General features: G+C 43.3%; 1 protein-coding gene across 2 annotated transcripts in view; it reads left to right on the forward strand.

Moving 5' to 3' along the window:
* Nucleotides 1-26,138, forward strand: part of LOC135505040 (thyroid hormone receptor alpha-like) — a 155,853-nt gene that overhangs the window by 21,661 nt on the left and 108,054 nt on the right. The window contains exon 2 of one of the 2 annotated variants that reach the window (XM_064924062.1): nucleotides 7,953-8,010. The exons of the other annotated variant lie outside the window; for it this stretch is intronic. The gene's annotated coding sequence lies outside the window, so the exon portion shown is untranslated. The remainder of the gene's footprint in view (nucleotides 1-7,952; nucleotides 8,011-26,138) is intronic. 2 annotated transcript variants of the gene reach the window in all.

Raw genomic sequence — 26,138 nt, forward strand, 5'->3', positions numbered from 1 at the left:
ATTGGTTTTAGTTCAAGAGGGGTAATGAAATAACATATATATGTACTCGCCAAATAATTTATGTATTATTATTAGAAAACAAATGGACTAGAACCGAATGGAATAGCCTCTTTTCATGTCATCTGACCATAGCAGCGGTTCCAATCCAAGTGCCAATGCTGTTTATCAAACTCCAGGTGGTGCTCTGGTCAGATGACATGAAAATAGAGATCTTTGGCCACGCACACCAGTGGTGCGTTTGGCGTTTAAAAATCGGAAGCTTATGTAGAAAAGTACCTCAATGTCCTCAATATGCTGTATGGAGGTATGGTCTAAGATCCATCCCAATATGTTCTCCAATCTCATAAAGATGTTTTGATAAAGGCTCAGTGATGTTATCCTAGCAGGGGGAGAGTCCCGGAGTATTGACAACAGGGGTGCCAATAACTTTGACCCCTATCGTTTGAGAGTTTTTCTATTACTTGGGCAATTTTATTAGTATAAAATTTAATTTCCCCAAATTTGTATAGCGTACAATATAGCTCAGTATATGTGTTATTTATTTTATACAGTCTTTTGTTCTCATCTTTAGTAAGGGTGTCAGTAATTATGGACCTGATTGTATTTAATGTTCCAAGCCAGCAACTTTGTGTCAGAGAGAGTCGTCATTTGCATACCCCCCATGGGCTTGTTTACCCTGCACCGCATGTTATTCGTAATTTACACCCATAGATTAATATAGCTCCACCGATTTCCATAATATGCAAACAGAAGGCTATGATTCAAGAGTGAGGTTTGGCAAACTCTCTCTGGGGGTTGGTTTTGGCTTGGCTACTCTGGTGAGGCGTCGCTAACTGACTCACTGACTTTGGCTCCTCTGGGAAAGTCTGAAAACTGATAGTTGTATATTAGAGCGAAATTGCTTTGCCAGAAACATCCAGGTATACTGTTACTTTAAGTTAGCGTCCAGGCAGAGGCCCATTTGTTTTTTTTTAAATTGAGTTTTGGCTGGAATGAGTGGAAAGGAGGATATGGTATAGGCTACCTACATTTCAAACCATGCCTTCTTATCCATCAGCCTTACGATGGCATGACTAGCTCCCACTTGTCATCCCACACGGAAGACAGGTGTTTATAGTAACGACCACAGTCAAGCTGCTTCAGACACAGGCTGCATTATCTGTGTGGTTCAAAGTTCCATCCAGCCAAGGTTTTGTTGTTATAGTTTGGTCCGGTTAGGTATTTAAGGACTACAGTTCTGTTCTCTATTGTGTTTATATTGTTATACTGTCTACTGTTAGGCCATACATATATTCGTCCATTGCTGGCCATCTGTGTTAGCCTGAAATATTGTTAAGCATGGCATTATCAGTGTGCGCAACCATCCATGTAGGAATGGAAATTACAGTATACTTGAATGCCAGGGTTTCCACACTGAGAGGCATTTCCCAATCTCCCCTTTCACTGTTAACCCTGCTAACTACCATCTTTGCCTAAACAAATGAGGCAGATATAATGTTGTTGACTTAGCTTATAAGATGTGCTGCTCTCTCCTCTCACTGCTCTCCTAACTCACACACACACACACACACACACACACGCACAGATACACACCCAGCACGCACACCCCCGCAGTCACACATAGACACACGGTGAACCGCCCGCACAATTCTACAGAAAGCGCCAGGGAGAAACAGCTTGCAAAAGAAGTGACAGACGACCCAGGGATTGAAGTATCGCTGCTAGTCGACCTCCCCCACAGACCGCAATAAGAGGCTTGACTGACCCTGAACGGGAGGTTGGAACGTTATTAGCCGTTTACCGCCGAGTGAACTCTTAAATCCTTCCTGCTGTCCTCCTGTTTGTGTAAAATGAAGGGCACGGGAGGCCTGGGCCACTGACCGTTTGAACCCTACCAGTCCACAGCTGACCTTATCTGGCCAGCCTGTGCCGGTGCATATTTATCCCTCTCTGAGAGGCATGTCAACAGCCCGTTGCTACCTTAGCGTAAGGAATAGCATGACAATCTTATGCAAGGCAACACCAAACAGCCATAGCCACTGTGCACTGCTTTAAAAAGGTACCGTTAGTGTGTGTGAAACCAACATTTGATATCGGCGACAGCTCTGGACGACAGTGACTACAGTTTGTTGGAATTATCAGGGCTTCACAATGCACTGCTGACCCCTGACCCTGGGCTGTGGGTAGAGATCAGGGGTTGAGTTGTTGTCTAAGTCTGTAGATGCTGCTGCTGAATTCATGTTTGCACTTTTCAGGTATTTCCCTACGGGTGTAAAATGTGGTTTCAAATCAAAAACACTTAAAAATGTACGTAGTTATGAAAACCCCTTTTGCCTCTTGTCCATGAAAAGCTTAAAGTGGTAGTTCGGGAGATTAGGAGCTGCTAAACTAGTTACGAATGGCTCGCAAAACTACCGCTAAATTCCTTTGTACTGGAAGCAGAGACATAAAAAGGGTATCCACGAGTTCAGCTGACTAGAGAAGTATTCAGACTCCTTGATTATTTTTCCCACATTTGGGTTGGATATGATTTGGAAAGGCACACATTTGTCTATATAATGTCCCACAGTTAACAGTGCCTCTCAGAGCAAAAACCAAGCCATGTGGTCGAAGGAATTGTCCGTAGAGCTCTGAGACAGGAATGTGTTGAGGCACAGATCTGGGGAAGGGTAGCAAAACATTTCTGCAGTGTTGAAGGTCCCCAAGAACACAGTGGCCTCTATCATTCTTGAATGGAAGAATTTTGGAACCACCAAGACTCTTCCTAGAACTGGCAGCCTGGCCAAACTGAGCACTTGGGGGATAAGGCCTTGGTCAGGGAGGTGACCAAGAACCCGATGGTCACTCTGACAGAGCTCCAGAGTTTGTCTGTGGAGATGGGAGAACCTTTCAGAAGGACAAACATCTCTGCAGGACTCCACCAATCAGGCCTTTATGGTAGAGTGGCCGGACTGAAGCCACTCCTCAGTAAAAGGAAAATGACAGCCCACTTGGAGTTTTCCAAAAGGCACCTAAAGGACTCTGACCATGAGAATCAAGATTTTCTGGTCTGATGAAACCAAGATTGAACTCGTTAGCCTGAATGCTAAGCGTCACATATGGAGGAAACCTGCCACCATCCCTACGGTGAAGCATGGTGGTGGCAGAATCTTGCTGTGGGGATGTTTTTCAGTGGCAGAGACTGGGAGACTAGTCAGGATCGATGTAAAGATGATTGGAGCAAAGTACAGAGAGATCCTTGATGAAAACCTGCTCCAGAGCACTCAGGACCTCAGACAGAAGTGAATGTTCCCCTTCCAACAGGACAACAACCCTAAGCACACAGCCAAGACAACACAGGAGTGGCTTCAGGACAAGTTTTTGAATGTCCTTGAGTGGCCCAGCCAGAGCCTGGACTTGAACTCAATTGAACATCTCTGGAGAGATCTGACAATAGCTATGCAGCGATGCTCCCCATCCAACCCGACAAAGCTTGAGAGGACCTGCTGATCTGCACACCAAATACAGGTGTGCCAAGCTTGTAAGCGTCAAACCCAAGACTCAAGGCTGTAATCGCTGACAAAGGTGCTTCAACAAAGTTCTGAGAAAAGGTCTGAATACTTATGTAAATGTGATATTTCACTTTTTAAAATCCATTTTAGATTAAGGCTGTAACGTAACAAAATGTGGAAAAATTCAAGGGGTCTGAGTGATTTGCCAATGGCGTCATTGCCAAAATCCTGAACTATCCTTTTAAAGAGCTTTCGGAGCCTCTAAAGATGGGAGGCAGTACAGGTTTATGTGTTGACAAGCGATTGACTGCTTATTCCAGGTATTAAGTGTATAGTGTGTTAGTTGCCTTTGCTAATATAAACAGTGCCCCTCAAGGGAGTAACATACATGAGTGCCAACAGTGTTTTCTGATTTCAATGCACCCGCAATGAATTCAGGTGACTCTGCCCAGAGTGAGAGAAAACATGCTTTGGTGATGCTATTTCACTTCCTTATGTTTCTAAATACATTTTACCAAGACATTTTTAATGTTCTGAATTGTTCAGTGGGCTCTTTCTCTAACAAATCATTAACATTATATACAAAAAAGTAGGATTTCTTAACCTAATGCACCCGATAATATGCACCGAGCTCTGTTCAGAGCAGTGCAACTTTATCACCAAAACTTTTTAGGATTTTACATTTTGTGTTCGTCGTCTTCAAAGTTGTTTCCGCGGGTCGCAAATAGTTAAATTAGCATGAAATGAGCCGAATTAAATGTAAGAGGCTTTAAAAAAAGCTCATTGACATTTAACAGAGATACACATGTTTTTTTTTGTGAGAAAACTATGAAAAAGAACAGGAACTTTGCGTTAATATGAACATCATATTTTACAATATGAAAATACCACGTCATGTCTCAAAATGTATATCTATTCTACCTCTTTATTGTTTTATGTCCTCCGTATTTGAGAAGAAGGATGACAAGTTCAATGGTAAGCCTGTCCTGTAGCCTTAATTCTTTCCCAGCATCCAGCCTCGTTGACGTGATGCCATTTTCATGACCATTTTTTTTCTCTGGCCTCCATTGATTTAGTTGCCCTACTTTTGGCCATCCTACAAATCAAATCAAATTGGATTTGTCACATACACGTGTTTATCAGATGTTATTGCGGGTGTAGTGAAATGCTTGTGTTTCTAGCTCCAGTGGTGCAGTAATATCTAACAAGTAATATCTAACAATACACACAATCTAAAGGTATGGAATTAAGAATATATAAATATCTGGATGAGCAATGTCAGAGCGGCATAGACTAAGATACAGCAGAATAGGAAAGAATACAGTATATACATGTGAGTTGAGTAATGCAAAATATGTAAACATTATTCAATTGACTAGTGTTCCAATTTTTTAAAGTGGCCAGTTATTTCAAGTCTATATATATATTATATTAGGGCAGCAGCCTCTTGTTCCCAGCTGTACTGACCCTCACCTTCTGGATGGTAGCGGTTGTGAACAGGCAGTGGCTTGTGTGGTTGTTGTCCTTGATGAGGGTAGAAACTCCAAAAAGTTCTGAACGGATTATGATAGGGACATTTGGACCATTGATTTTCTTAGATGATTCTTAGATGATTCTTTACATGATTCTTTACACAATGTAAGATATTATTTTACCCATTGGTCAAGAGATGCATTTTTTTAAATTAATGGTCTCTCAACAGTAAGGGAGAGCCCCTTCAAACTTTCAGACAGGTCATTACATTTCTGACACTATTGCTGTGCAAAGTCTTGTTGAACAGTTGATTAATTGGCCAAGAATCCATCTGAAGCCAGCTGGATCATTGACGAAGTTGGCAAGCCAAAGCCAGGATCAAAAGGCAAAAGAGTTTGTTACACGTGTAAACTTAACGAAGCGTAGACATTGGAATTGTTTCATTATCTTCTGAATAGGTAGGAGTGGACTCACCTTCTGTGGCTGCCACATCAAGTGGCATCCCAAGAGTGCCCGTGACCTTCTTGGCAGTGAATATAAATGAATGTCATCAGATGTGCAAAGCCATAATGGCCAAAAACAAAAAGGGGCCATTGAATAATGAGAGTATATAAAGTGTACTCTACTGTCCTGACTAAATTGCATTATGTTGGTACATTTGCCAAATCAGATACTGATGATAAAATGTATATCTGCATATAGATTCGTACTCAGTCTGAACCTAATGAAGGTATCAGGCCTTGGTATAGACGGCCACTGTATCCATGTTGATATGTGAGATACTTTGTCTGTACATTCAGAATTTCAAAAACTGGGTTATTCAAAGTTGAAAGGGTATTTATTGAGTTGCACAAGCACTGTAATTGTTCTTATGTAAGTTAATTTGTTAAAATGACACGTTTGCAGCTCTCAATGATCCAGTAGTGGCAGGGAAGATATATTATTATAGTAGCAGCGAGCAGTGGACTGAGAGACGATTGGGGAATATAATATATAACGTAAATCCTGTATAAATCCTTTGCAGGCTGCACCATCCACTTACATTACTGAACAAATGTACCTAAGACAAGCAATAGACTGAGTGTTAGGTTAGACACCTCCATTTGGCTGGAGGATTAAGATGGAAAGCCTTTTTGAGGAAAGCTGGCCACATGAAATTCACTGTAGAGGTTTGCTTTGACCAGCAGACCCCACCACCCCCCTTCAAACCCCACCCTTTGCAGCTCCCTCTGATTGCCACCCCTCCTGAACCTTCAACTACTTGTTGCCTGTCCCTGGCTAGCCAGAACACACACGGATCACCGACATCAAGTTTCTTCAGCTAACTCTTGTCCTTATTGAATGTATAGTGTGTCTGGAGGACACTTGACCTTTCATACCACAGGCGTATTGAGCTGTTTAATCGTGTGGATTGTTTTTCAACAGTTGTCGTTCTATGCGTCTCTGAGGCCACTAATCCTTTTGCTAGAGAGAACTACTTGACATATCTGTGAGATATGTTAGTACAGTAGACCAGAATAAAAGGCAGAAGGGAGGGAGGGTTTTATTTTCCCCTGTTCTAGGGCAGTGTTTATGACTCCACAGGTGCAGATATCAGGTTTTGGTGGTTGGAAATGGGGAGGAGGGAGTGGGATGGGTTTAGTGGGAGCTTTGCTGCCTGTATGGGCATAAGGTCATTGACATGTTTGCGTAGCACACAAATGCACAGCACAAGGAGCTATCTTTGGCCATGACCATGGGTCACCTTGTCTGCTCTACACTAGCACCATGCATATGTGCTACAGATATTTTCATGTGAATATTGCCCATGAATGGCAGCAGGCACTGCTGTCTGTTTAAGGAATTAGGAGCCTGCCAACGTGAGGATATCATCAAAACCATATAAATAAATGTGCGAGGATCCCCCTGACGGCACAGTGAGCAGTTTGGTGAATGTCTAGCATTCATCTTGAATAGTTTTCTCATTTGTTGGAAAAATAGCATTCTTTATATTTCGAACATCGTGTGACAAAATGAGAAGTCACTGGGCTATATGGAACAGTTAGCATGTTGTATGTGCAGTGTAGTGTGGTGCAGGAATGTGTTAGCGAATAGCTAGCGGTTGTAGTTGGTGAGAAACAGCTTGATGTGTGTTTTCAGAGGGAGAAGAGTGGGAGTGGGTGCAGTTCAAAGTGAATGTTGTTTGACTGTAGTGGAGCATCTGTCAGAGACAATGAGAGGACAGGCGCCGGAGGATGGAGCAGTGTTGACACAGATCCCTCACTCGTGCCTCTCAGGTGGGAGTGTCAAAGTGTATTGCCACTCCCTGCCCATCTGTCACTATTGGCGCTGTTAGCATTACTTACTCTCTCGTTCTCTCCCAGGGATTTCGCTTCCATTGAAATCCTTGGGCAGGCCGCCTGAGCGATTAAAAAGAAGGTTTTATGTTTTTTCAGGTCGTTTAAGTCCAAACTTAATTTTATTTTAATCCTCCATGGAGAAATTTGAGAAAGTGTTTTCTAAAATTCAGCCAGGCCAAACAAGCCCCTTGCCACGGACACCACTGAAGACCCTGTTTGATCCAGAAAAAAAACCTGTTTCCTTGTACACTCACCTCTTCTCTCAGTTGGGACAATGGAGGAAGCAAGCTACAGTATTTTTTCAGTAGAACTGACTTAGGATGCATTTAGCATACAGTGGGAGTGATGCCAGTCTCTGGGTTGCCTGAATCTCCAACTGTATGATTCACCACATGGCTCACTGTAATCCCAGTGGATATTTTTGGACCGGATGCATTCTGAACCTTGACTCTACACTTGAGAGAAATTCATTTTTCAGATGGGCATTTTAAGTCTATACTTTACTGGAAAGACACTTACACAGATGTATTTTTTTCCTGCTGCATTACAATGCTTAGAGACTGTGACATTTAAACCAAAGCTATGGGGATATATCCACACAAATACATACTTCAGTGGCATTTAAATGTAATTGTCATTTCTATTCCAGGTTGTGACATTTTAACAAGAAATTTCACCTGGAAATCAAGTGGATCCAATTGTTTCTGGTAAGTTATTTTTTTTTGTCAAGACAGGAAATAATAATTATTTAAGAGGTTCTCTTAAAAAGTATTCAGACCCATTGACTTCTTCCACATTTTGTTACGTTACAGCCTTATTCTAAAATGTATTAAATTGTTTTCCTCATCAATCTACACACAATACCCTACAATGAAAAAGCAAAACCAGGTTTTTAGAAATTTGTGCAAATGTATAAAATAAAATGAAATATCACATTTATGTAAGTACTCAGTCCTTTGTTGAATCACCTTTGGCAGCGATTACAGCATCAAGTCTTCTTGGGTATGACGCCACAAACTTGGCACACCTGTATTTGGGGAGTTTCTCACATTCTTCTATGCAGATACTCTCAAGCTCTGTCAGGTTGGATGGGGAGCGTTGCTGCACAGCTATTTTCAGGTTTCTCCAGAGATGTTTGATCGGGTTCAAGTCCAGGCTCTGGCTGGGCCACTCAAGGACATTCAGAGACTAGTCCCGAAGCCACTCCTGCGTTGTCTTGGCTGTGTTCTTAGGGTTGTTGTCCTGTTGGAAGGTAAGTCTGAGGTCCTGAGTGCTCTGGAGCAGATTTTCATCAAGGATCTCTCTGTACTTTGCTCCATTCACCTTTGCCTCGATCCTAATTAGTCTCTCAGTCCCTGCTGCTGAAAAACATCTCCACAGCAAAATGCTGCCACCACCATGCTTCACCGTAGGGATTGTGCCAGGTTTCTTCCAGACATGATTCTTGGCATTCATGCTACAGCCATCTGTAAATAGCCCACCCAACTACCTCAACCCCATATCATTATTTTTTTTGCTCCTTTGTAGCCCAGTATCTCTACTTGCACATTGTCTTCTGCACATCTATCACTTCAGTGTTAATGCTAAATTGTAATTATTTCACCACTATGGCCTATTTTTTGCTAACCTCCCTAGTCTTACTACATTTGCACACACTGTATATCAATTTTTCTATTGTGTTATTGACTGTATGTTTGTTTATTTCATGTGTAACTCTGTGTTGTTTGTGTCACACTGCTTTGCTTTATCTTGGCCAGGTCGCAGTTGTAAATGATAACTTGTTCTCAACTGGCCTACCTGGATAAATAAAGGTCAAATAATACAAATAAAATTGGTGGAGTGCTGCAGAAATCGTTGTCCTTCTGGAAGGTTCTCCCATCTCTACAGAGGAAATCTACAGCTCTGTCAGAGTGACCATCAGGTTCTTGGTCACCTCCCTGACCAAGGCTCTTCTCCCCTAATTGCTCAGTTTGGCCGGGTGGCCAGATCTAGGAAGAGTCTTGGTGGTTCCTAACATCTTCCATTTAAGAATGATAGAGGCCACTGTGTTCTTGGGGACCTTCAACACTGCAGAAATGTTTTGCTACCCTTCCCCAGATCTCTGCCTCGACACAATCCTGTCTTGGAGCTCTACGGACAATTCCTTCCACCTCATGGCTTGGTTCTTGATCTAACATGCACAGTCAACTGTGGGACATTGTATAGACAGGTGTGTGCCTTTCAAATCATGACCAATCAATTGAATTTACCTCAGGAGGACTCCAATCAAGTTGTAGAAACATCTCAAGGATGATCAATGGAAACAGGATGCACCTGAGCTCAATTTCATGTCTCATAGCAAAGTGGTTGAATACTTATGTAAATAAGGTATCTGTTTTTTATGTTTTATAGATTTGCAAACATTTCTAAAAACCTGTTTTTGCTTTTTCATCATGGTGTATTGTGTGTAGATTGCCGAGGATTTTTATTTATTTAATCCATTTTAGAATAAGGCTGTATTGTAACAAAATGTGGAAAAAGTCAAGAGGTCTGAATATTTTCCTAAAGCACTGTATATTGGTAATACACCTGTAATATATGTTTTGGTTGCAGTGTGCTGAAAGTATTATCGGCATATGAAATTTAGTTGATCTGTGCATGCAGAGCAAGTGGTTACAATGATGAAGGTTCTGAGTAGTGTAGGATCAACAGTGCAATGCTATAATGTTAGGTTGCAGTGTCAGATCAACAGTGGGATGCTATAATGTTAGGTTGCAGAGCAGGCTCAATAGTGCAATGCTATAATGTTAGGTTGCAGAGCAGGCTCAATAGTGCAATGCTATAATGTTAGGTTGCAGTGTCGGATCAACAGTGCAATGCTATAATGTTAGGTTGCAGAGCTGGCTCAATAGTGCAATGCTATAATGCTATAATGTTAGGTTGCAGAGCAGGCTCAATAGTGCAATGCTATAATGCTATAATGTTAGGTTGGAGTGAGGCAAGGCAGTGGGTGCTGTTGACTAGTATTGTGGTTTTATTTGTCAGCTCCGTCATTGAACAGAGGGAAGTGGTTGGCTTGTCTGCCTCTCCCCACAGTCAGCAGTCAACAAAAGTATTAGAGCAGTAAAGAAATATGGGTCAACCAGAGAGCACCAGATGAAGAGTAAACTGTTGGTTGGTAGATGGAGTGCTTACGGTGTAGCGTTGAGTCATTTTATTCTTTGTTATGATAGCTTCACTTTCACGGCTCTATTTTTATTGTAACCTGAGCTGATTGGCTGGGATGGTCCGGGGTCACGGTTAGTTCAAGATCATTTTGTTGAGGTTAACGTCTGGAGATGGGGCCTAGTAAGCCACAAAGTGGTGATGGAAAGACAATGACTACTTTGTTTAGTCTACAAACCCATGGGAGGTATGGCGTCAATTGCACCTAATCTGCTATGTCATATTGACACAGTACACACTGTGCTTTAACATAAAGCGCAATGACAGATGACACTATGCTTCTCCTCTGCTTACAACCCATTTACATGTTTTCACTTTCTTTTGGTTGCGGAGTAGGCCGTGTGACATGGGTCATAAAGAAGTTGGTTGAGTCCGTGAACCCACGGTTTGCTAAGACACTGCAGTCGTCGAGTTCAAACGTAACTTTTGTTACCGCTGCAACTTCCTGTTGCCACTAGACTAGCCCAGAAAAAGACCAACAACGGCAGCCTTTTAAGTGAAATGAAAGCTTGTGTCTGCTATGGGAAATATCAGAAACAGTTGTTTTATTAAATGGGTTGTGCCATGGAGCCATTATCAAGTCTCTTTCATTCTATGTACAATGTCATGCAACTAGATAGTATAATGGAAATATGATCTTCCATTCTGTTAATCTCATATGGTCTCAGGCTGAAATGGTATCTTTTTGATTGGACTTAAGTGTCAATGTTAAAGTCAATGTGTGAAAATCATTACATTATGGAAATGGGGCATAATGGGCAAGCAATACCCACCCTACCATGGGACTAGCTAGGGTTGCCTTGACACCACATCACCCGTCCTTTGAGGCCCTCTTCATAAGGGGCTTATGAGCTCTGGAACAGCTGCTGGTGCCTGGTTGTCATGGCGAGTGCCCTCCCCCAGAGCCTGGTATCCTTTCCGGTGGGGTAGTTGTTTGTTTTTCCACGTCAAAAGGAAGTTGTTCACTTCCATTCAGCCCTTTCCCCCTCTTTGAGAACATCCATAAGTTAAACTGAAGCTACAGCTCTTTTTTTTAACAAGGCAAGTCAGTTAAGAACAAATTCTAGGAACAGTGGGTTAACTGCCTTGTTCAGGGGCTGAACGACAGATTTTTACCTTGTCAGCTTGGGGATTCGATCCACCAACCTTTCGTTTACTGGCCCAACGCTCTAACCTCTAGGCTACTTACCGCCTTATATAGGCTAACAATTACATGAGAATTTCTGCTACAACAGCATGTTTTTCTTGAATTGCAAATACTTAAAAGCTCTGGGGTCAGAATGAGGTCAAACACATTATTTTGGAGCCAGGCCCTCACCACTCTGCCCCCACACCTCATTTATTTTGAGGGGCCTTCAACCACTCATTGCTGACACTATACCGCTCTGTCTCTCAAGGTAGAAACGTCCATGCTAGCTCACGAGATTGACAGCCATTAAAACCACAAAGCCGGACAACAGCCTACCTGTTGGTTGATCATTGTAGCCTACTCCTTCTCATTTCGCCAACTTAATTCCATAATTGTAACTATATTTTGTATTGATTAGAAATCTCCCACTTTACCTGCTACACATGGAGCCTCTGACTGTAGTGCAGCTATGACTGACCGACAATAACAACACTTGTGTGTAAGTGTAACTGGTGTGAAATGCCTAGCTAGTTAGCGGTGCTCGCTAAAAGCGTATAAACGTATAAAAAAATTAATGAAAATATCACATTTATATAAGTATTCAGACCCTTTACTCACTACTTTGTTGATGCACCTTTGGCAGTGATTACAGCATTGAGTCTTCTTGGGTATGACGATACAAGCTTGGCACACCTGTATTTGGGGAGTTCCTCCCATTCTTCTCTGTAGATGCTCTGTCAGGTTGGATGGGGAGCATCGCTGCAGAGCTATTTTCAGGTCTCTCCGGAGATGTTCGATCGGGTTCAAGTCCGGGCTCTGGCTTGGCCACTCAAGAACATTCAGAGACTTGTCCTAAAGCCACTCCTGCGTTGTCTTGGCTGTGTGCTTAGGGTCTTTGTCTTGTTGGAAGGTGAACCTTCGCCCCAGTTTGAGGTCCTGAGCGCTCTGGAGCAGGTTTACATCAAGGATCTCTCCGTTCATCTTTCTTTCGATCCTGACTAGTCTCCCAGTCCCTGCCGCTGAAAAACATCCCCACAGCATGATGCTGCCACCACCATACTTCACCGTAGGGATGTTACCAGGTTTCCTCCAAATGTGACACTTGGCATTCAGGCCATAAAGTTCAATCTTGCTTTCATCAGACCAGAGAATCTTGTTTCTCATGGTCTGAGAGTCCTTTAGGTGCCTTTTGTCAAACTCCAAGTTGGTTGTCATGTGCCTTTAACTGAGCAGTGGCTTCCGTCTGGCCACTCTACCATAAAGGCCTGATTGTTGGAGTGCTCTAGAGATGATTGTCCTTCAGGAAGGTTCCTCCATCTCCACAGAGGATGAAGACTGTCTGTCTGTCTGTCTAAATGAGCTCCTAGAGTGTGCAGCTCTCCTTTTCTTTTCCAAGTGTTCTACTCAGATGATCTTATCCAGAGTAATTAGGGTTAAGTGCCTTGCTCAAGGGCACATCAGCAGATTTTTTTTTACCTAGACATCTCGGGATTTGAACCATCAACCTTATGGTTACTGTCCCAACGCTCCTAAACATTAGTCTACCTTCCTCCCCATCCATCATCCAACGGTAATTCCTAACAATGTGGAGGATTTCCAAAAGGTCATTATTAATATATATTTGAAAGATGAGTAGTTCCAGTCATATAACATAAACAATAGTGCTATTTTGTTCGGCTGACAAAGTAAAAAAAAGAAAAAAAAAAAGAAAGAAAAAAAAGAAATATGCCTTCTGCCGCTTTACAAAATAATGCAGTGTACCTCAAAGACACTAACCTGCTTTGTTATGCTCATCAAGACTATGGTCTCGTCTCGTGGTTGTTGGTGAGTTTATATTTATTTATTTATAAAACATTACTTATTAACCATAACTTTTTTTGTTGCACAATTGCATACATTCAATGTGTCATATTGATCACATTCCAACAATTCTGCCTCGTGTTCAATAAGAACCCACGCCAACAAAGTTGCTCTGCAGCCGGGATGGAGTGATATGAACTTGAGACCCTGCTTAAACAGTCGGGCGACCACGCTATACAATCAGTCTAGTCTTGTCTTTGAACAGAATAAAAGGAACTGTTTGGAGAGTGGGACCTGGTTGGACCACTCTGCTTTCAGTGTCCCTACTCCCGATTGCAATGTGTGTTTTCCTTTTGACTTTGTGTGGGCTCAGCCTTATAGGATTAGAGATAAGGATATCATAGCATGGATAAGTACCTATTGTGTGTAGCTGAGGACAAAAGAGGGTCCGTTGCTGTTTAACAGTGAATCTTTATAAGTAACACTCTCTGTAGATAAGTAATACAGTAAGTCTGGAAATAATCGGGGAAGAACTGGGTAATTTTACCCTGAGACGTAAGAACATGCTGGCTCACTCTGTGCGTGTGCGTGCGCGCGTGTGTGTGTGTGTAAGGGATTGAGGGCTCGGCGAAACACTGTTCCTTGCTTGAGTAATAATGAAAAGTGCAGTGATGGTGCAAAGTGCTGGTCTTGATTTCAAACGCTTGATTCCACCAAGAAAAGACACATTGTGGTCAGGGTCACTTTGGGCTATTTTGTACAGCTAGGATATCCGTAATTAGCGTGTTTGTTGCGTCCAAACTGTAATAAACAGAGTCACAATGCTTTGTATACAGTGTACACCGCTGTAATCAAGACCAGACTAGTAACCCAAGTTAAAGAGAAGGCAGGGGGGGGGGGATAAAGGAAAAGAGGGAGGGGGAGGGCAGAGATAAGGGACGTATGTGGCAACTGGAGGCTAGCGGTGGGCATCGTTAGCTTGCTAGTTTAGAGAGGGCATTCCGTGTCTTTTGTTGACAGCCACAAGTATTCCGCTTCCTCAGCCTCCCTCCAACACGCTCACCACACAAATGAGCTGTGGAACCCTCCAGTAAAAAGGGTTGCTGTAGTTCACAGCGCCGCAAGAAGAATCGAGGGAAGCGCTTTAATTCACACACAGAGGGAGGAAGGAGAGAGAGAGGCCGCGCTAACACACAGGGTCACTAACACATCCAGTAACCCGTATGGTATGCACACAGAGGTCCGTCGGTTAATAGTTTCTGTTTGGAGTTGTTAAGAGCATGTGGGATAGGTTTTCTGTACATCCAGGCAAAGCCATGGGAGGGAACGACTCATTTGGCACAGTGGATAACACAGGCAGATGAACACGTAAAAGCACACACAAGACACAGCATCCTATTTTCCCTAACCGTAAGCCTAACCCTTGCCCTAACCCAAGCATTAACCCCTAAACCTAACCCTTAACCCTTAACTCCAATACTAATTGTAACCCTAACCCTAAAATAGGGTTACAACCCTAACCCTTTTTTTCTCATGGAGACCTGGGAAATGTCCCCCACTTCCTTGTCTTCCTTGTTTTACTATCTATTTGTGGACTTTTGTACACACACACACACACACACACACAATCCTTGAGGGGACCAAACAAAAACCTATTTTCCCCAACCGTCAAGGAGAGAAGAGCTGCTTTCTCCAACCTCTAATTGTTTTCTTACTGGATGGGATTAGCACCAATTCTTCTGTTTCTTCACAGTGGACCTTCTGCACTTTGGGCCAATTTGGCAACTTTTTTTTACCGTCACCTATATTTAGTTTGAGTTTTTTTGTAGATAGATGTTGTTTCTCTGCTACCTGAGGAGGAGGAGAAGGCCGAAACGCGTTGCAGCTCGACTCCTCCGCCGAGGTGATAGCCATAAGGTAGACAGGTGCTTGCCCTGAGTTTTTTTCTTTTTTGCTTGTTGTGTTTTTCCATTTCCCTTCTTTTTCTCTTTTCTCTCTCCTCTACTTACTCACCTTCCTTCCCACTGGCTCCACTCAGCCACACAGACATGTGCAGACATGTGCAGACACAGGAAAGGCAATGTTTTGGTCCTAAGGGGCCACGTTGTGTGTGTATGTGGGTGTGTGGGCGCGCTGCGTGGTCAGTCTGTTGCTGAGTTTCAAGGAGCTCGGGCTTAGGTTGCGGCGAGGGAGGGGCCACCCGACGGATAGCTAGACAGGCAGACACGCACACAAGGGCTTGCGGGCTCAGTGGCTCGCTCTCAAAGCAGGCAGGGGGCATAACAATGGTGCGGCTCTCCATCTGACCTTTCTGGGTGGGTATATACATCTAGACTGGAACAATAGGGGGCCGAATAGTCCACGCTTGGGCTCTCATTCTCCGGTGTGTTGACGGTCAAGCGGAGTGCCACTGATTCATGCATGGATCATAGAAGGGATGCATCTAACAGTTGGGGGGAAGAAAAAAAACCCAGACACTGAAGTCACCTGTCAGAGGTGGCGGTTGTGTGGCCAACTGCTGCTTTCACCTGATGACCCTTCTTTGTAACCGTAGCTGACCTTTTGGAAGGGAGGACATAACGGACACTGTGAGGGTTCTCTCCCTGTTACTGTCGGCGCCCTCGCATGTCTCCCGTTCTTCTTGGCCTGAACTCTAGCCTTAACCTTACTGGGGTGGGGTGACTCACCTTAACCTTTGGGGTGGGGTGCCTCACCTTAACTTTTGGGGTGGGGTGCCTCACCTTAACCTTTTGAGGTGGTGCTTAACCCTAATCTTCTATGGTGACCTGTGTTCCCTGAGGCTTGTGGGTGTGGGTCAGGGTTCCTCATCCTGCCTGTCACAAAGCAGAGTGCATTCTCCCAGGGGTTCATGCATTGTCATTGTAAGGTGCATCTAGCACTCGGAGCTCTGTTCCTAATACTTAACCTAACCCTAACTTTAACCCTTAACCCTAACTCCTAAACCTATCCCCTAACCCTAATTCTAACCCTATCCCATTGTAACTCTAACCCCAAATCTAACCCCTAAGCCTAAAATAACATTTTTGCTTGTGGGGACCGGCATATTGTCCTTGTTTTACTATCCTTGTAAGGACTTCTGGTCCCTACGAGGATAGTAAAAACCAAAATCACACATCCGTATTTGTTTTCCCCACACAGGCAGGGGAGAGATGAATGGATAACCTAACTTTGGTATTTGGAAATGTTCCAAATCAGTCAGCCATGTTCTGCACCTTCTCATTAAACTTAGACCTTTGTCACCGTGGGTCTGGTGGTATAATATCCTTTATTCATGATCCTTTATCCATTCCAGCTTCCTGCCAGAGCCCGCTATAAAGGAGGACAGGCCCATGGTTAATGGTGTTCCTGTCATTTCTGGACCCCCCTCACTCGCTCTTCCGCCCTCTCTTTCTACGCTCTGCCTGCCAGCTCCGGTGTGTTATCATCATTGCATAACCCTTCAGCCAATAGAGTGCCCCACGTGCCTTTTGGCAAAGCACCTCATTTAATCCCTGCCAAGGTTAGCCGGGTGCAAAGTGTGCCACTGTCGGTGCCACACCCCTGAGAGTGAGTGTGTGTCCCTTGCTGCTGATTCAGTGTGTGTGTGTGTGTTTGTCCTGCTACAGCAGGGATCATCAACTAGACGCAGGCCAATTCTTTTCTTGAGCGGATGGTCAGGAGGCCAGAAGATCATCACAAATGATTTGTAGACTGCAAGTTGACCGCAAGGAGCCCAAACAGATATAATATTTGACTAAAACATAATAAATTCAAGCCTTCCTTACATCCGTATACAATCACATATATCTTACTTTAAAATCACTTGGAGCTGATTTGCTTTTCTTTCAAAAACTAGGACATTTCTAAGTGACCCCAAACTTTTGAACGTGTGTGTGTGTGTGTGTGTGTGTGTGTGTGTGTGTGTGTATATATACTGTATATACAGTGTATATACTGTATATACAGTGGGGCAAAAAAGTATTTAGTCAGCCACCAATTGTGCAAGTTCTCCCACTTAAAAAGATGAGAGGCCTGTAATTTTCATCATAGGTACACTTCAACTATGACAGACAAAATGAGAAAAAAAATCCAGAAAATCACATTGTAGGATTTTTTATGAAATTGCAAATTATGGTGCCAAATAAGTAAAACCAGTCAGTATCTGGTGTGACCACCATTTGCTTCATGCAGCACGACACATCTCCTTCGCATAGAGTGGATAAGGCTGTTGATTGTGGAATGTTGTCCTAAACAAATACATTTGTGCGCAAAATGTAAGAGAAATAAGCTTTTTGTGCGTGTGGAACCATTCTGGGATCTTTTATCATTTTGTTGTTTGCTCAGAAAACTTAGGGGCCAAATAAAATCATGGGCCGTCAGTTGGGGAACCCTGTGTTACAGTATCCAACCCTCACAGCAAATGTCTGAGAATAACCCCTTGGCCTGTCTGTAAACTCTTCAATTTGGATTGGCCCCTCACCTTCAGACCCTTTGAACAGCTAGCTATGTTTCTGAAATACCTTCTCAGCTTGCCCCCTTTCCTCCCCCTGGTATCTGCCTCTGCCCTGCATATTTACAACATACACGTCCATACATTAGTGTTCAGTGAGCACGCTAGCTGCCAGACATGCCTCTGGGATGTGGTCCGGCTTGTGTTTGGTGGAACATACTGGACTCAAACATCACAGCAACGGTACTATTAATAGAAGGTGCTGATAAAGGGGAAGAAAAGGATCTTGCTTCATCCCGCCACACCGGTGCTGTTTGAAGCTGTTATTCGCTAGGTATGCTAGGCTAAATAGGACATGTCAGTCAAGTTGATGATGTAGCCCAGGCTGTTAGGTAAGAGTCCACTAGCGCTTAGGCTAGGTAGGCTACACTAAATAGGTCAGTCAAGGTGATGACATTTAGCCTAACCAGGCTGTAGCCTACTGAGTGTGCTCTAGGCTAGTAAGGCTAGGCTATGTAGCTAGCGCAAGTCAAATGTCAGCCTGAACAGGGCTTACCCGGTCTGCAAACATTAATTCAGTTGTTACACAGGGATTGGGGGGAGGTCGGGGGGAAACACCAGGAAGGTGCACTTTGAGTGGGAAGAGCAGGAGGGGCGAGGTGGCTTTCTTTGAATAGGGGATACATCTATAGCCAGACTAATTGCCTCAGCTTATAAAGAGCATGTGGATGGATCAACCAGCTATTTAATGGCCCATTGCAGTTTTATATATGTTTGGTTGGAATAATACTGTGAAATTGTCTAAATTATGATAATGCCCTTTTAGTTTAAGAGCTGTTTGAAAAGACCACTTGAATTTTCAGCCTGTTTTGCTGGGAGGGAGTTTTGGCATTCCATGGTGACATCACCATAGTTAATAGACCAATAAGAAAAAGAGTTCCAAACCTCTCCTAAAAACAGCACATTTTTTGTTTTTCCTCTCAAACCACTCCCAGACAGTCCTATCTAAATTCTCACTTGAGAATTTGCTCTTTGTAGAGACGTTATTTTTGTTTCTTTTTGACCATTTTAAATGGAAAACAGTCACAGTAAGGTACTTAATTGTTACACAGAAATTATTTGATATTGAGATAAAAAAACGGCTGCATTGGACCTTTTTAAAGCTGAGCATTAACATGCAATGGTGGTAAACTGGGTGGAATGAGATCTCATCCCTCTGTATCTGATCTCATCCACCCTTAGGTGTTGAGTCTCATTTTCCTTTTCCTGTGGGCCTCATACCTCCTTGGTTACCCAGTGCAGTTTGTGTAGCTCTTTCCACCCCTGTACATTTGCAGCTGGAAAGGGGCCCGACCCTTGGCTGACATCCAGCCTCCTTTAACTGCACTGTAATCCCCTTTTATGATCTTATTTTTTTTTTCTCTCTCTCCCCCATTCGCTTTCCCTTTCACTCACTTTCTCTCTCCTTCTCTCTCCCTGGCTCTCTCTTGCCTTGACATATTGTGTATCCAATTGGCTTCTTCAACGTACAGTACTTAAAATCCACCACTCCACACAAACAGTCATGCCATGTACTGTGCGCCACACACACACACACGAAAGCAGAGAGGACAGCTAGGTTACCCGTGATACGAGTCAGTATTCGACATCCGTCCATGTCTGACGTCTGGAGAGTGCGGAAACCGGCCACTAGGGGCAACAGTGAGTGCTGTTACCTTCAAGTAGGTTTTGGTTTTGCTAGGGTGCTGTGGATGTGGACGGATGTAAGCATCTGCCTCCGATTCCAAAGGCTGCAATTTTGAATCCAGCGATAGAAAGTTGTTTTTGAGATTTTTGTTTTAAGCCTATCCCAAACCATTCGGATTTAAGGCCTATCCGTAAGAATCACGGAAAGAGAAGGTTTCGGGTTCCTGGGTGGCAGAGTTCATCGACCACCTCCTCGCCGACCGCCGGAAGAGATGGACATACGATGGTATTAATTTGAATCCTGAAGGTCACCTCCACAGGCCAGCTCCGCCTGAAGTTCCCTTTTGAGCCCTCTTCAGTAGAAGGTAAGTAGAGCAGCCTCACTCCATCCACTCCCTGCAGCCATGGTGCAGAACTCGAGGGCATACTAGGCAGCTGAATTGCATCCTTGTTGAAGTTCTATGAGGAGGTCTCCTATAGGACGACCGGAGGCAGAGTGATCGAATACCTCTTTGAAGAGGGTGTGGAAATGGGTCTCGGAACAGAGTTCTGTGCTGTTGGCAGTCCATGTGGCGGTGGCCCAATCCAGGGCTTTGCCTGTGAGTAGAGACACAACTAAATCCACCCTGCTCTTGTCGGTGGCGAAGTTAATGGGGTCGTGCTCAGTTTATTTGCCGAATTGCATCAGAAATCCCTGACATTTCCCAGGTGAACCGTCATACTTTCCAGCCATGGGTATGAACGAAGGAGGGCTATGGGTTACGATACCTGGTATCGGAGGAGTAGGGATAGGCTGGCGGAGAACATGACAAATTTCCTCCATAAGCTCCTCTTGCTGGGTTAGGTACCGCTGTAGCTCCGCTGAATCTATTCTGTATTTAGTTGAGGTATTCTGTAATGTATACTCAGGGAGAATAAGGTGTAGATTCACGCGCAGAGTGCGGCAGATGTTTATTAAGCCTTCGCAGAAGGCAGGAATCGTGGTCGCAGGCAATGGTCAAAAACAGGTAGGCAGTCAAAAACAAACAATACCTAACAACTGTACAAACAGAAAGAACTGAACTCAATAGGGAGCTGATGAGACCAGGTGAGAAACAAACACAGGTGAAATCAATGAACAAAAATGAAAGACAGGGCTGAAACACAAAGACAGGGCTACGTTCCAGAACACAAAGAAACAGGGCTACTCCAGAACACAAAGAAACAGGGCTACGTTCCAGAACACAAAGAAACAGGGCTACGTTCAAGAACACAAAGAAACAGGGCTACGTTCAAGAACACAAAGAAAAAGCACATAAGGTTGACTAAGAAAATAAAAGCAGAACCTTACAGCCAGCATCATCTTGCAGATGTCCTCCAGCACATGTATTCTCCAATGAAGACAAACATCAAAGTCCGAAGGCTGTACAGTTTATATTACGGTCATATTCAAAGTTGACTTAATATCTGTTCAATGTGCTCAATTTCATAAAAAGGTAAATGGTACTTGAGACAGTGGAATCATTTTTTATTAACAATTCAAATGTATTTCACGAGATCATTTCAAGTACATGTGATGGTGAATGCGTCCTAAAAAAGTGTTACACTTTTCACTCAGAATGAAATAAAGGAGGATTAATTAAGTTTTACAACAGTCAAACAACAATCAATATCAACATTTCGGTATCAACCCAGCGATTTTTGCAATTCGTTCCAGTCACAGGCAGCAGAGAACTGGAAGGAAAGGCGGCCAAATGAGGTGTTGGCTTTAGGGATGATCAGTGAGATACACCTGCTGGAGCGTGTGCTACGGATGGGTGTTGCCATCATGACCAGTGAACTGAGATAAGGCGGAGCTTTACCTAGCATGGACTTGTAGATGACCTGGAGCCAGTGGGTCTGGTGACGAGTATGTAGCGAGGGCCAACCGACTAGAGCATACAGGTCGCAGTGGTGGGTGGTATAAGGTGCTTTAGTAACAAAACGGATGGCACTGTGATAAACTGCATCCAGTTTACTGAGTAGAGTATTGGAAGCTATTTTGTAGATGACATCGCCAAAGTCGAGGATCGGTAGGATAGTCAGTTTTACTAGGGTAAGTTTGGCGGCGTGAGTGAAGGAGGCTTTGTTGCGGAATAGAAAGCCGACTCTAGATTTGATTTTAGATTGGAGATGTTTGATATGAGTCTGGAAGGAGAGTTTACAGTCTAGCCAGACACCTAGATACTTATAGATGTCCACATATTCTAGGTCGGAACTATCCAGGGTGGTGATGTTAGTCGGGCGTGCGGATGCAGGCAGCGAACGGTTGAAAAGCATTGGTTTTACTAGCGTTTAAGAGCAGTTGGAGGCCACGGAAGGAGTGTTGTATGGCATTGAAGCTTGTTCGGAGGTTAGATCGGAGGTTAGATAGCACAGTGTCCAAGGAAGGGCCAGAAGTATACAGAATGGTGTTGTCTGCGTAGAGGTGGATCAGGGAATGGCCCGCAGCAAGAGCAACATCATTGATATATACAGAGAAAAGAGTCGGCCTGAGAATTGAACCCTGTGGCACCCCCATAGAGACTGGCAGAGGACCGGACAACATGCCCTCCGATTTGACACACTGAACTCTGTCTGCAAAGTAGTTGGTGAACCAGGCATGGCAGTCATTAGAAAAACCAAGGCTACTGAGTCTGCAGATAAGAATATGGCGATTGACAGAGTCGAAAGCCTTGGCCAGGTCGATGAAGACGGCTGCACAGTACTGTCTTTTATCGATGGCGGTTAAGATATCGTTTAGTACCTTGAGCATGGCTGAGGTGCACCCGTGACCGGCTCGGAAACCAGATTGCACAGCGGAGAAGGTACGGTGGGATTCGAGATGGTCAGTGATCTGTTTGTTGACTTGGTTTTCGAAGACCTCAGATAGGCAGGGCAGGATGGATATAGGTCTGTAACAGTTTGGGTCCAGGGTGTCTCCCCCTTTGAAGAGGGGAATGACTGCGGCTGCTTTCCAATCCTTGGGGATCTCAGACGATATGAAAGAGAGGTTGAACAGGCTGGTAATAGGGGTTGCGACAATGGCGGCGGATAGTTTCAGGAATAGACGGTCCAGATTGTCATAGGCCTCGTCATACAAACAGAATGACGTTGTGTTTCTGTGCGTGGCTGTGGCTGTGAGTGTGTTTTGGAGGCTTCCTCTAATACAGTACCCCCTCTCTTCTCCACCCCTCTCTGGCTGCCCTGCCTCTGGTCTTGTCCCTGGTCTACCATTGGAGATGAGAGAGGGAGAAAAAAGACTACTCAGGCTGTAAAAATGTGTTATACAGATGTCTGTGGATCAGTGCTTTTGTTGGACAGGGGATCACACTCCTCCCCCTCCCTCTGGCATGTCTGCTTCTCTTTTTATCCTATACCTTCATATGACCCTTCCGTCTGATTACCCTTGTCGTTCCTCTCTGTCTGTCTCTGTCTCTCTCTCCCCCCCTTTATCTCTCCCTTGTTCTCCCTCTCCCTCTCTCTCTGTCTGTTCTCTCTCTCTCTGTGTCTGCTACCACTAATTTGTTCTTTTGAATTAAGGAGGATTGCATTTGATGATACCTTTCTTCGTGGCACCAGCAGCCCTTGAACTCACCAGCCATTATACATGCATGTCAATTAACAAAACCCTAATTGATTCATTATTATCTGTTGACATGCACTTTGAGTGCTTTTGTGTATGTGTCTATCAGTGTGTGTCTCTGTCTGTGCGTGCCTGGATGTTTTATGTGTGTGCGTGCATTTGTGAGTACCGCTGTGAATGTGTGTGTTTGTGTTTATGCATGTCCACAACGTTTTGTGTGATTGTAGCTCTTCTGTGGGCCCAGTGTTTGTTAGCCAGGCAGCCTCTGGGGCTCCCAGCTGTGTATGATGCTCAGATGGCAGGCCTGCTGCACATTACCGTAATGATTTACTGACTTTGGCCGTAGCACTGCCCCCCCCTCCCCACACTCCTTCATCCCTGCACTGCAAATGTCACCATTGAGCTTTTGTCCATTGTTTTGGGTCTGGGCTGGATTCTCAGCCTTGTGGCTCTTTTTTAAGGGAGACGTGCAGACCGGATGTGCTTGTTGTGGGCTTGCTGGGAAGAAGAAAGCCTTTAGATTCCTTGTAACATCCAGTCAAACTGTAATGTCGTTCACTGTACTTATTCTCACACGAAGCACCAGGGATTTAGTGGAATCAAGGCATGTGGGTTTTGTAACAGACAGATCTTTGATGTTTTGCTTGCTGTGGAAATACACATCTTTCATCCCCAACGGTTTTCATTGTGCAACATCACCGTTTCTCCTTTTGGTAGCGCTTACTGAATGTGTTTTTTTTTTACTTGAATAACACAACAAAGAAAATCCCCCAAACAAAAATCAAGACCAATATTAAGGTTCTGATTACCATCATTCCAAAGGGCCATGTTGGTCCTGGTGTTGCACATGGGTTTTACGAGCATACGTACATTCAGCCGCACAGGTATGAGAATCAAAATAATCTGGTGGCGAAGACAGAATGGAAATTCTGCATTTTTGAGGAGGAGTATGTGGATTGAAGGGGTTTGGACATTACACATCAACATTGAGACTACTGAAAGTGGCAGGGGGAGTTGCTGGTCTCAACCCTCCAATTTAATTGCAGAAAATATGGAGCAGCACTTGGTTCAAAGTAGCTTGTCTAACCAAAACAGAATGGCATTTAGAAGCTAACAAATGCTGTATTGTGAAATGCTGTATTGTTGCTGTATTTTCTGTAGCTAGATTCTCTTTTGTTATTATTTGCACTTTCTGTATAGGCCTTTCTGTATAGGCATATCTGTTTTTTAGTGTAATGTTTTTATCTGTTTTTATCATCTCTGAAAACGTTGTCGTCACTTCCTAGGTCTTGGCCAATCGTCTTTGACCATACCAGTCCCACTCCCCTCTCTATGAGTTCAATAGCAGTCTGTGTTGTAGTGCAGTCAAATGCTTTTTGACCTGGCATTGAATGTACATTATATCATTAAATGACACTGCTTTGGATGAAATTGCATCAGATGGTCTTTTTATGTCTTTATGAAATAGCATCAGGTATTTTTATGTATCACAGTTGTTTAACACAAGGATTTAAACAGTGTTTTTTTTGCTTGTGTGTTCTTTTGGACCTGCTTTTTGGTGTTAACATATGTCTTCGGGAAGCAAATCTTTCCATCACTACCGAATGCTCTGTACACAAGTACTTATTGTGTAAGCTAATAGCTAATAGTCACCCCTTGACTTATTACACATTTTGTTGTGTTACAGCCTGAATTAAAAATGGACTTAATATATTTTTTGGACCATCTACACACAAAACCTCACTGATAAAGTGAAAACATGTTTTTAGAAATTTTTGCAAACGTATTGAAAATGAAATACAGAAATATCTTATTTCTATAACTATTCACATCCCTGAGTCAATACATGTTAGAAGCTGTGAGTCGTTCAGGGTAAGTCTGTAAGAGCTTTGCACACCTGGATTGTACAATATTTTAAAATTCTTCAAAGTGATGTCAAGTTGGTGGTTGATCATTGCCAGACTGCCGTTATCAGTTCTTGCCATAGATTTTCAAGCCGATTTAAGTCAAAACTGTAACTATGCCACAATCACTGTCTCCCAGTGTTGGAAAGCAGACTGAACCAGGTTTTCCTTTTACTGTGTTGGGTTTACCCCAAACAGATCGACCGATTGATGATTTTTCAACGCCGATACCGATTATTGGAGGACCAAAAAAAGCCGATACCGATTAAACAGCCGATTTTAAATGTTTTATTTTATTTGTAATAATGACAATTAGAACAATGCTGAATGAACACGTATTTTAACTTAATATAATACATCAATAAAATCAATTTAGCCTCAAATAAATAATGAACATGTTCAATTTGGTTTAAATAATGCAAAAACAAAGTGTTGGAGAAGAAAGTAAAAGTGCAATATGTGCCATGTAAGAAAGCTAACATTCCTTGCTCAGAACATATGAAAGCTGGTGGTTCTTTTTAATAGGAGTCTTCAATATTCCAAGGTAAGAAGTTTTAGGTTGTAGTTATTATAGGAATTATAGGACAATTTCTCTCTATACGATTTGTATTTAATATACCTTTGACTATTGGATGTTCTTATAGGCACTTTAGTATTGCCAGTGTAACAGTATAGCTTCCGACCCTCTCCTCGCTCCTACCTGGGCTCGAACCAGGAACACCAACAACAGCCACCCTCGAAGCAGCGTTACCCATGCAGAGCAAGGGGAATAACTACTCCAAGTAGTGAACCCCGCTAACTAGCTAGCCATTTCACATCGGTTACACCAGCCTAATCTCGGGAGTTGATAGGCTTGAAGTCATAAATAGCTCAAAGCTCAGAGTTCGCAACGAGCCAGGTTAGCAGGCAATATAACTAAATATGCAGGTTTAAAAAATATATACTTGTGTATTGATTTTAAGAAAGGCATTGATGTTTATGGTTAGGTACACATTGGAGCAAGACAGTCCTTTTTCATGAATATGCACCACATCGATTATATGCAACGCAGGACACGCTAGATAAACTAGTAATATCAT

Source organism: Oncorhynchus masou, chromosome 18, assembly GCF_036934945.1.
Source record: "Oncorhynchus masou masou isolate Uvic2021 chromosome 18, UVic_Omas_1.1, whole genome shotgun sequence".
In the NCBI taxonomy this organism is placed as follows: Eukaryota; Metazoa; Chordata; class Actinopteri; order Salmoniformes; family Salmonidae; genus Oncorhynchus; species Oncorhynchus masou.